The sequence below is a fragment of the Bacillus rossius genome, chromosome 1 (assembly GCF_032445375.1).
Source record: "Bacillus rossius redtenbacheri isolate Brsri chromosome 1, Brsri_v3, whole genome shotgun sequence".
Lineage (NCBI taxonomy): Eukaryota > Metazoa > Arthropoda > Insecta > Phasmatodea > Bacillidae > Bacillus > Bacillus rossius.
Window position 1 is genome coordinate 256,626,750 of NC_086330.1, and position 12,419 is coordinate 256,639,168.

The window sequence follows — 12,419 nt, forward strand, 5'->3', positions numbered from 1 at the left end:
CCCCACACTTCTTGCTAAAGTTTGCACCTAATAACTTAAAGTCAGTAATTTTCTTTGATTCCCCCTCACGTTAATTTATTTCAGTGCCTCCTGCCCAGGCCTATCTAGTTTAATCATATTTCATTTCACGCATAATCTGTAACTAGGGGCATTAAATAATAATACATTAAATCCCTTATTTTTCCGCGTTTGTAGTTTCCGCATAACTTCATTGGTTTCGTTTTTATTCAGTTTCTAACGACTTCGTGGTTGAGTTTTTTAACGCGGTCGGTCGCCATTTTCCAACTTCCTTCTTTTTCATCGAGGTCTTACAGGTGCTTCCTGTTTGGGTCCATAGACACACACATCAGTGGTCGAGTGTTTTGGAAGAGAACTTGAAATTTCCAAAGTGTTTAGTTTGTAAGTGCTCATATTCCCCAGATTGTTTCTATTTAATTTTTTCCTCTACTTCCTAATTCTTTTTCAGAGTTTTATTTATTTATTGGGCGTATCCATCTTTAAAGTAATATTTATTTCTTGTGTACACAGTTTTCTTTACAGAGTTGTTTTTATTTATTGTGCACATATTTTTGTTTTATTTATTTATTATTTCCGCTTCAAATAATTTCATTCCTTACATAATTGTTTATCTTATTCTTCTCTATTCACCATCCCTCTTATTAAGCTTGTTGTTTTGACATTGTCCCCATTTTGTGTTGATTAATTGTAATTTATACCGACTGTGCATTTGTTATTACATTGTTATTGCTCATCCTTTACTTTATTACAGTTTTAGAATTATATTTAGTTGATAAGTCTGCCTGGCCATGTCGCTGTCCCCGGCCATGCCCTTCCTGGGACAGCCACCCTACTCTTGCCCCTTCTGTCTGGGTGTGCCTGAGGCGTACAATGACATCCACCGCCTCTCTTTGCATTGAGCGCACCACCACAGGGGTCAATGGTACGAGTACGAGTGCACGCTGTGCGCCCCCAAAGTGCGACTAAGGACACAGAGAGGTGCGCACGCATTTCAAGACTGTGCACCCTGGTACTCGTCCTCTGCCCCTGCCGCCACCCAGACATGTCTCGCCCCCGCCCTCCCCCGGGGGCACGCCCCACTACCAAGCTGACACCCTGATGCCCCCCGGGGAGCCATGGGCTTCCCAGGAGGGGCGCGTTGCCGCGGCCCCCGGGGCCACCACCTTGGCTGATGCTCCGCCTCCTTCTTGTTATGCTGCACTGCCGGCACCGCTTGGGTCGGTCACTGCGCTGGACGGCACCGCTTGGGTCGGTCACTGCGCTGGACGGCATCCCTGTGGTCGGCCCGCCAGGCATGCCTGTGCCCCCTGGAAGTGATGCTGGGCTGCCACCTCGGCTTGAGGCGCCGCCACATCCCCAGTCCGCCCTGTCAGGACGCACCCCCGCCCCCACGACCACAGTGCTGGGGAGCAACGCGGAGTGTGCCAGCCCAACACTAGTAGCCCGGAGACCCCAGTCGTCCCCTCTGGGCTGCGTCCTTTCCCTGCGACCACTGAGCCTGGGATGGCCGCCATGGCGGGCCCCAGCGCCGCACCTGCTTCCCCGCCGGTCCCAGCCGAGGCCGCCACCCCACCTGATCCGGGAGGAGCGCCTACTGAGCACCAGTAGCGTACCGATGGTGCCTCGGCTCATGGTGCGCCCCTTGAACTACACGCAGTCGAGAGTAGTCCGCTCAGTTGGCGCCCCCGTGGTGACGCTGCCGGTCCCGCAGCGTCGGCGGCTTCAATTCCCCGAATGCCCGGTGGGGAGGTGCGGCATGGCGCAACCGGCGGGGGGGTTCTCGGCCTGGCCTGACCTGGCGAAACACCTCAGGCGCTACCACCCAGATCTCAGAGAGTTCCGGGCCAGGTTCGGGTGTCGGCACTGCGGTCGTGCATTCGACTCGCTGAAGCGAGCGATCCTACACACGCGGTGCTGCCGGCAACAACAGGAGTTGACACCCAGCCCGGAACCACCGGAGTCACCTCGGGGGGCCGACGACGCTGTCAGCGATGATGCCGACGACTTCGGTCTCACGCCCCTGGAGGACCGCAGGGAGGCCTCAGGCCGGGCGCCCTTCCTGCATCCGTCCCCTCCGGAGTGGGGCATGGGCGCCGGGCAAGCGGTGGGCACGCGACCCCCTGGACGGTCCACCCCGAGTGGCCCTCCCCGCACCAGTGGCTGCGAGCGCGTGCCCTTCGAGAGTGATGCCACGCGCCCTTCGGCCACCCCGCACTTCGGCGGCATGATGCGGCTGAACACGGATGCCCCACCCTGGCACGCCGGGGTCGGTCTCGTGTGCCCTATGCCGGAGGAGTCCCCGCAGGGCGTTTTGGTGACGCCTGCGCCCCGCAGGCCGCCCGGCCGACCGGCCGCCCTGGATCTCCGAGCTGCTGCGGCGGGTGCCTGTCCGACCTCGGCCAGTATTCCAACCAGTGGCTCCCCTGTGGGGCTTGGTGTGAGCCCCGCCTTGTCGCCGATGCATTCCACACCGGTGGCAGCCGGGGACCCCCCCCCTTGGGAGCCACAGCACGTCGATTTCCGTCGGCGCCTGGTGGTCCTGCCGTCGGGTGCGGTGTGCGTCGTGGCGCCTTTGGACGAGTCCGCTACCCCTCTGTGCCCGGTGCCCGGGCCTGTCGCCTCATCGGTGATGCGACTGGGGGATGCCACTGTTGCCGCAGATTCTCCCACTGGCCCGACAAAGGCCGGCATGCTGCTGCGGACAACCCCCAGGCCGTGGCGCCTCGACGTCTGCGCCGGGCCACCCGGTCTCACGCAGCCGCCTTCGCCGCCGGAGCCCGCGACGCTTCTGGTGCCTGCCGACGTCGCCTTCCCAATCTCCCCTGGCGGTCATTCACCGGGACTGCCTGTGCCGCCCGATGAGTGCACGGGCGTGGCCGGTGCAACCACGGCCAATAGGCCCGCGAGCCTTGATGGGGTGCTAATCCTGCCGCCAACTCCGCTTCCGCTACCGTACCCGCCGCGTCCCTGCCGCCTCAGGCGGCGGCTGGTGACCGCGGTGCCGGTGACCGCGGTGCCGGTGACGCCCGAGGTGGGTGTAGCGTGGCGTGTCTCCGAGGCGGTCCAGCCGCGCCCGCCGGCATCCGCCTTGCTCGAGGTGGTAGCGCTGGTGCATGCGCCCCCTGCCGAGGCCGGTGCCCCTCCGCTGTCTCCTGGGACCGTTTTGGGACAAGTCCCAGGCGTGGTGGGTGCCTGCTCGCGGGGGGTGCGCCGGCCTCCACTTCACGACCGCAAACACCATGGAGATCGGGAGGATCCCGATGCCATCTGGCTAGCCCCGGTGGTCGAGCGCGAGGTACGCCCTGTGCCACACGACGGCTGGGCATCCTCCCTGCTGGAGCAGAGGGCTCCCCTGCGGTCGGTGTTGTCAGTGGGCACAGCTGACCCATGCTCCCTCGCTCCCCGAATGGTCATGGCGCGCCCAACGATGGAGCTGACCGCACCCAGAACGTACGCCCATTGTGGCAAACCCCGGCGCCCGGGCCGCGCCCGCCTCCCCCTCTCTGGGGCCGGGGACCCGAACACCCTGGACATCCCGCTGCCGCCGCTCCCGGACGGCATTCCTGGCACCCAGGAGGCTGAAACTCAAACGGATGTGTCCGGCCAGCCCGCTGCGGAGGAGCCCAGGGGATTGCAGGTGTCCTGTGCCCCGCCTGTTCGTGGCCGCCCGGGTCCTGTGAGACGGAACCGGCGGCGCGGGCGGGGGCAAGCGGGCCCGCGCCACCATAGTGACAGGGATGCTGTGGAGCGGCCACGCGGGAGCACCCTGCCTCCCGCACCTGGACGTGACCCTTCACCCCCCGACAGTGATGATGGTGGGCCGGTCGGTGACCTCGGCCCCCCTGCACCGCAGCGCCGCCCAGGCCCACGTGGCCGCGGCCGCACCGGGACTCAGGAGCCCGCGGCCTTTCAGGGCCTGTGGCTTGCGGCCATCAAGGCGGCACAGGCTGACTGGCTGGCCCTGGAGGCTGTGTGCTCGGACCTGGCGGCCGCGGTGGCGGCCGAGGTGGCCATATAGACCATCGGGGGCCGGCCACGCAGCCCGCCGCCGACTCAGCCGGAGGCCCCGCGTGCAGAGCATGCCTCCTAGAGGGGCCGCGGCGGACGCAGCAGAGGCCGCCAACGCCGCGGTGGTCGTTTCGACCTGGCCTTCCACCGGCGCACCGCCCCCGGCAAGGGATTCGACGCTGAGGCGGCCAGCCACATCCAGCGCCTCTACCGGGCCGACCCCAAAAAGGCGATGCGACTGGTCCTCGGCAAGGAGTCGCCGCACTGCCAGATCCCGAGTGGCGTCCTTCACGCCCACTACGCCGATTCCTTGAGTGATCCTGGCTACAGGGTTGGCCCGACGCCACCGGGGGCGGCGTAGGACGTGCCACACATCACGGAGGTGGATGACATCTGTCTGCAGCGCCCCGTCTCGGCTGCTGAGATTGCGGCCGCCTGGGATGGATGAGCAACACGGCGCCCGGCCCAGACGGTGTTTAATACCGTCACCTTCGGGCAGTGGACCCTAAGTGCCTCGTGCTGGAGGCCCTGTACTGTGCCGTGCAGGGCTACTCTCGCATCCCGGCAGCATGGAAGGAGTCCACCACCGTGCTGCTCCACAAGGATGGCGATGTGACCGACCCGGCCAACTGGCGCCCCGTCTCTCTCGGCCCCACCATCGCGAAGGTGTACTTGGGGATACTGGCGGACCGCTTGGGACGCTGGGCCTCCCGCACGGGCAGGATGTCAACGCAGCAGAAGGGCTTTAGGGAGTTTGAGGGCTGCCTGAAGCACAACTTTGTGCTTCAGGCGGCCATCGACGACCATCGCCAGCGCCAGCGCCAGCGCCAGCTGGGGGTTGTGTGGTTGGACCTGGAGAATGCCTTCGGGTCCATTCCCCACTCCTACCTGGCTCACATCCTGACGGTGATGGGGGTCCTCCCGGCCCTTCGAGCCACCATCGCGGACCTCTACACCGGGGCTCCACCTGTATCCGCGCTGCTGACGGCCTGACTGAGCCCGTCCCGGTGTTGGCAGGTGTGCGCCAGGGTTGCCCCCTGAGCCCCCTGCTCTTCAACCTGGGGATGGAGCCGCTCGTCCGATGCGCGGCGGCGCGGGCGGAGGAGTTGGGTTGCCTGGTCTCTGGGCAGCACCATGCGGTATTGGCGTACGCCGACGACCTGGTTTTGTTGGCCCGGGGACCGGAGGCCCTCCAGGAGCTACTGGATTCCGTGGTGGTGGTGGCTGCATGGGCCGGGTTGCGTTTTAAGCCCCGCAAGTGTGCCACACTCCACCTCGGTGGCCGAGGGACTCCCAGGGGTGCGCGGCTCACTGTCCTGCGGGTGGGCGGTGTTCCGGTTAGAGCCATGGCTGAGGGCGACCCGTACCGGCACCTGGGTGTGCCGACTGGGTACCGCGTCGCCCAAACCCCTTAAGATGACATCGCGGCGCTGTGCGCTGATCTCGACTTGGTCGCCACCAGTCTGCTGGCCCCCTGGCAGAAGGTGGACGCAGTGCAGACATTTCTCCACTCCCGCCTGCAGTTCATCCTGCGTGGGGGGCGAGTCCGCAAGACGGCCCTGGCGGACTGCGATCGGCACCTGTGGGCGCACGTGAAAATGTGGCTGCACCTGCCACAGCGCGCCAGCCCCCTGCTGACAGCCGTCTCGCCGGCGGATGGCGGCGCGGGCCTCCTCCTTCTAGGGGAACAGGCCGACGCCGCCTCGGTTGTGCACGCCTTCAGGCTGCTATCGTCCGCCGACCCGCCCGTTCAGACCTGGCCTGGGCTCAGCTGCGCGCCGCGGTCGCTCGCAAGGCTGCGATTCCCGAGGATGCCGTCGACGGTGAGCTTGTGGCCCGGTACCTGTCGGGCTGCACCGACGCACTCCTCAACCATGATCCCGGGGTGTCCGAGTCCCTCTGGACTTACACCCGGAATGCCGGCCGCTGCCTCGGTGTGCTGGCAGGGATCACCTGGAGGTGGTGCGCTGCGTTGCAGGAGTTGCAGCTTGAGCTGCCCATGCCCGAAGGGGGTGACCTGGACCGCGTCCTGCTTGGCCTAAAATCTCGGCGCCAGGCTTCCTTCAAGATCGCCGACGCTCTCAAGCGCCGGCACCGGGAGAAGCTTCGCCTGCTGCCGGACCAAGCAGGGCAGTGGACGCGGTCTGCAGCTACCAGACGAGCAGCCACTTCGTGGGGGGGGTAAGTACACCCGCTTCGCGGACTGGCGGTTCGTCCACCGGGCGCGGCTCAACGTGCTGCCCCTCAACGGTGCCCTGCACTTCGGGGGAAGGCACGGCAGGGCGTGCCGATGCTGCTGCTACCAGACGGAGTCGCTTGCGCACGTCCTCAACCACTGCCGTCCTCAACCACTGCCGCTTGGCAGTTGCGCCACAAAGCCGTGGTGGAGCGCCTGGCCAACTTGATCCGCCCCGAGGAGGGGACAGAGGTGCGGGTGTACCGGCAGGTGCCGCACACCACCTCGGCCCTGCGCCCCGACCTGGTGGTGCTCTGCGAGTCCCGCAGGACGGCCTACCTGGTGGACGTAACATTTACATTTAACAACCGTTACGTTTCACTGGAGGTAGCCCGGGCCGACAAGCGGAGGAAGTACCAGGGGCTCCTCGACCAGCTGCGGATGCGTGGCTACAGGGCAGAGGTGGAAGCTGTTGAGGTTGGCTTGTTGGGATTTTGGGAACCCGCAAATGAGCTGGTGATCCGTGCCCTGGGCATCAGTCGCCAGTATGCCGCGACCATGGCCCGGCTCATGGTTTCTGATACAATCCAGTGGTCCCGTGACATTTATGTCGAGCACTGGCTCGCCAAACTCGCGGGTTGGCCCGGTATTGCAGTACCACCGGGATCGGCCCACCACTAAATGTAATCAAATTTAAGTACCTTCTAAATGTTATAAACATTGTTACCAATTAAGAATAATCGATCGAAGTGAAATGGTTCAAACAGTAAGTTAAAAATAGATTGTTGTAAGTTTATGTGCCCAAGTGCAGAGACAATACAGAAAAGTGGTTTGTACATTCAACAAATGAAGAGGAGAAAGGTGAACCAGTAGGTGCTGCCAGGGGCGGCCGACCAGGAACTACAAGGATGCCCAAGTGACGAACTTGGAATGCGAGAATGTGAAGGAACTTAACAATTTTGGGTGCATAATAATAGGAATTAATAACTTTATTTTACCAGACAATGTAGTGCTTGTTGTTAATGTGTAATAAATTTATCAGTATGAGAAAAAATTTAATATAATTAACCACAAGCAGTGTTAAATCACTCTTCACTTTCCAGTCCAATGATTTCTTTTCTCTCCCCAATAATCACAAACAACCTAAAACAACCCCTTACAAAACACATTAATCTGCATCTGCTTCCAAATAGTCATGCATCATTTAATAGCCACCTCAGCACAACACAACACATAATTCACAATTAAAATAGAGCCATATGCATTTAATAACAATAATTCCCCCCCTGACCTAGTACAGCTACTTAACATACCCTGCCCCCACTGCCATAAAGTACAGATATAAAACAACAGCAACACCAAACACCTAAAATAAATCAATCCTCAGTTTAATAATATCAAAGTTCCTCCAATCCCATACACAAAAACCACTAGTAAATATAATATAGCACACTTTTAACCTCTGACTTAATAAATTTAATGCTTCACAATATCCCAAGCACTTGTAACAAATAGTAAACATTACCACGCAACTAATTACACATGAATGTCCTACCCAATACTCAATACAGTAAAACTCACCTGAACCCACCCATCGTAGCATCACTTCGAAGCTAATGATTTTCTCATTTCCCCAATAATAACAATAACAATCAACCTAAAACAAACCTATCAACAAGCTTTTCCCTAAAACAATAATTTCTTTTAATTTACTTTTAATTTATTTTAATCTGTCATACTAATTTGATTACTTCTGAACAGCTTGACCCCTCCATCTGAGATATTTTAAGTTTGTAGGTGTTAGACACCTTGTGTAGTTTATTTTAACTTGTGTTCTTCAATATTGTTACTTAAGTTTTGCAGGTGTTAGACACCTTGTTTTCCATCAATACTCTGCACAATGTCTAATATTTAAAAGTTTTCAGCCCAGAGCTTCACTCCACATATAATAGCTTTACATGAAATATCTTAAGTTTGCAGGTGTTAGACACCTTGTATAACGCTTCGTGCGAGCTCTTCTAGCAAAATTTCATTCTTTATTTTTTTTTTCTTTCTACCCCCTAATAATTTCAATTATTTTCTTTTTCGGTTCTTTGTATGTTTCTCTTTTCTCTTACAGGTTTGATCATTATTTAAGTTTGTGAGGGTTAGATACTCTGTATAATTTTTATTTCTCTGCTGTGTATCTTCATTCATTTGCTTTCCCAAGTGTAACATGAAGTATTTAAGGCATGCTTAGATTTGCAAAGTTGGAGGCCAGTGCCAAAGTCTGTTCTCAAACTTAACTTCTACTTCTCAACAGCAATAACTGAATGCTTGTTTACAAGATTTATCCTTGCATTGGCTACTATGCCAATTTAACATCTAGCATCTGTGGTAGGAAGGCCCCCAAGTGTGTGTGCGGGACTGACCTGAGGTGACTGGGTGGTAAGGGTCTGTCATGAGCAGGCCTTTAGTGCCCCTAAGGCTGCCACCCTTTTTACTTTCAATTTATCTGGTGATTGTTTTTTGGAATAATGCATGGTCACAACAACTGGCATTTCTATATTAATGTTTAAATTCACTCCCCTAATTTTATAAATCCTAAAGAGGAGTGGGAAAATCACCCCTGCCCAGGCCTGGTCTTGCACACAACAGGGATTGTGCACGAACTTTAGGCCAGCATTCAGAACCTAATTACAGTCAGGTTAAACATTAGGCTCCCGTCCTCATCGTATCATTCCTCGGAGTGTTGCGGTGGGGGCGGGGGGGCCACGGCGTATAGGGCCGTACCCTGGCTGGGGCGGCACCGCGTCGTGGCTTGTAGGGACTTCAATACCTTCTGGTGTCCATGTTTGGTTGGTCTCTCTGAGGCCAGTCAAGTGTGCATGCCCTAATAGCTTGTTAGGAGAACAGTATGGAGGCACTGTGATGTAGAGGGTGGGGGGCAACCATAGCTGGGTTTCTTTGGGGCAGGCAGCCTGCCCACAAAAATTCAAATATCTTAAGTAACTTCAGGAGGGGCTACTCCCCAGGATAACATAGTTATGGTAAAAGTGCATATGTGTGTTGCGTTATTTAAGGACCGCGGGGAGCTAGGCTCCTTGTTCGCTGAAAAGTCTTATTTCTTAAGAGGGTTTTTTGTTTTTTTCTTGCAACAGACTAGTTCTGTTTTTAAAATTAACTTCATGTAGTCTAGATTGTGACTTGCGGGGACTAGTTCCCAATATAAAACATAGCATACCTCCCGCCTTTGAGAGGGGGAACCGGCCCCAGGGGCACGGTGGGATTAGTTTTAATTTAAATTCACCCATAATCTTTGGTTTCTCCGGGCGCTAGGTGCCCCTTTTTCCATTTCCTACTATGTGTTTTTAAAATTGTAAAGGGTTTTAGATATTGCTAATAAATAGCTTTCAAATCTGTTCTTATCAGCTTAATTATCTAGCCCCGAGAAGTGATTAGTTGTGAATCTGTGCTCAAGAAAAGATCGTAGCAGAGGTGTTCGTGCTCTATACACTCCGGCACGAGACGACCATACTTCCAGCAGTTCCGAGGATGGTGTGGCGCCCCGATAGACTGCTGCTGCGCCTAGGGAGGACATGGGGAACTACATGGAGATAAGGTAGGTGGTAGTCTGGCACTTGTGTTCTGTTTTTAATTTTAAATTCTTGTGGCCATCTTGTTTGTTTACTTGTTTTCTTGCTGCAAGCTTTTGGCCATCTTGCATTAACTATTTAAATTCTCTATTCTCTGGCTATTTGTTGTTTGTATACTTAAATTAAATTCGTTAATCGCGGCCATCTTTTCTTGTAATATTAAAAAAAAAATGTTCAACTGTAATATTTGAATTCTTAGTTTCTGCATACCTTTCTCTTTTTATAATACCTGTTTAAGTAAAGTAAAGTAAATTATCATTTCTGTTTTAATCTTCCAAGTGCCAAACTATAACCTAGTAATTCCTACAACTCAGTGTTTTATTATGTAAACCCCATTTCAGGTTCCCGACTGTAACTTGCAATCGCGACTCACAGCTTTTACTGTTCACCCAAAAATAATTAAGCTTATTTAATTTTATTTTCAGTACTTTCTTCCCGGAATAATAATATTTAATTCCTGTTTCATATATATTAAATTAAAGTCAGTTTTTATTTGCAGTTATTGTATTGAAATAAATAAATAAATCTAATTTTAATACCTGTAATTTGATCTTGCTTGTTTCTTTTCAATTCTACACATTGTCTCGCCCATCTGTTTGAATTATTTACCTCGGGCAAATACCATATTTAATTTATTATCAATTTAATTAATTACTTCAAGGCGAGTCGCGTAATTACAGTCGAAGATCGTCGCCCCTAAAGACCTTTGAAACCTCTTCCCAAGTGTATCTTGTTTTTCTTGAGCCTGTGTAATTGTTTTTGTCCTGTCATCTGACTGTGTATGTTCAAAGGCCGACAGTCCCTTGTGAATAATCTGTGTGCATCCTATAGTTTCTGTTAAGTTTTTGCTACTCTCTTAATTTTTTCTTAATTTTCTCTTACTTTTAATTCAATTTTTCAACATTTAAAGTAACTCCTGTAATTAATTTTGCCTAAATTCACTTTGTTCGCTATAATTGTATTGCCTTGTGCCCAGGCATATCTCGTGTAATCGTGCTTAATTCTGATTTAAATTCATAACTAGAGGCAGTAAAAAATTCCATATTCATTGCTTTAATTTTCCCATAAATAGTCTCAGTGTAATATTGTCTGCTTCACTTTAAATTCAGCTTTTCGTGACCTCGTGGTTGCGTTATTTAGCGAGGTGGGTCGCCATTTTTCAACTTCCTTCTTCTTCACAGATGCTTCGCATGTGACTTCCTGTTCGTGTCCATAGATAGCAGACCAGGGATTGAGTGTCGTGTTTGTCTTGTGTGCTTATTGTATTTGTTCAGTGACTTGTTTTTGAGTTGAATCCGCCATATTGCTTTCTTTAGAATTAGCTTAAAATAAATTAAAGTACACTTTATTTCTTTATTTCTTTTGCTGATTGAATCAACCACATTTTTTTAGAGTAACTATTATTTTGTAATTACAGTAAAGTAATATTTATTGAGTATATCTATTATAGTTTTTAAATAATTTATTTCTTAATTCTCTTGCAGATTTAATATATTTACTTTTCACCTTTATCCATAGTAATTAACCAATAAAGCTCAAATCTTGCTGTTAAATTTTTAACTTTACTCCATTTAAATTCTTCTGGCTTCACTGCAACCATATTTATTTAATTAATTAGTTTCAAGCACCTGTACCTGTCTTGTTTATTTGTATATTGTGTTTCCTTTGTAGTGCTGATCGGTAAGTGAGTAACTGTCTCTTGTCTGTGTTGTGCTAGTGATTGTGTTGCAACTCTTTGAAGTGTTCTGTTGTTCTTTTTTGCTTACTTTCAGCACTCTAGTGTACTTGTGTTGCAAGGCCCAGCACTTGCATTTGTACACCCTCCTAGTACCCCCCCCCCCCCAGGCATTCCAGAAACCTATGGGAACAACCAGTGACCTTGTAGTGTCTTGAGCCGCCTGTGTAGTTCTTTTCAGGACAGCGAACTGCTCCAGAAGCGGTCGCCGCTTGTCTGTTTACAGCTGCCCAGGAGAGGAGTGCCTGACTTTGAGCGCGGCACTCGGCTTGCCGCTACACCCCCGGATTTGACTGTTGCTTCTTGGTTTACCAAGTAGCAGCCCCACCGATTGTGACTTGATATTTTCTTTTTTTAGTGGCCTGTACCTGATTAGTTTTAAGTAGAGTTTTATTTACCTTTCAGAGTTTATATTTTAGTAGAGTTCTATATATTGTTAGGTGGTTAATTGCTATATTTTCAGAGTCTATTGTTTTTTTTATTTTTTAGGGTACTCTATACACCTATTCCTCACTTAGCACGACTAATTCGTTCCTAAAAATGCTCGTGTTATTCGAAATTGCGTATTCTGAAGCATTAGTTTCCACAAATAGTTAGGCTAATTTAATTAATGTGTTCCAAAATTATCTAGGAAAATATACTTTACGTAATATAAATGCGTAGAATAACACTCAACTATAAATATGTCACACCATTAATCTTTATATGCCTCCCATCACAGTTTGTATGACAAATACGACACCGCATAACGGGAGATACGTGGTTATGTACTTTATCGTCAGTCGGCTGGCTGACTTGCCCGCCCGGGCGTGACCTTCAACTCACATCGCGTACCTATCCAAACCAT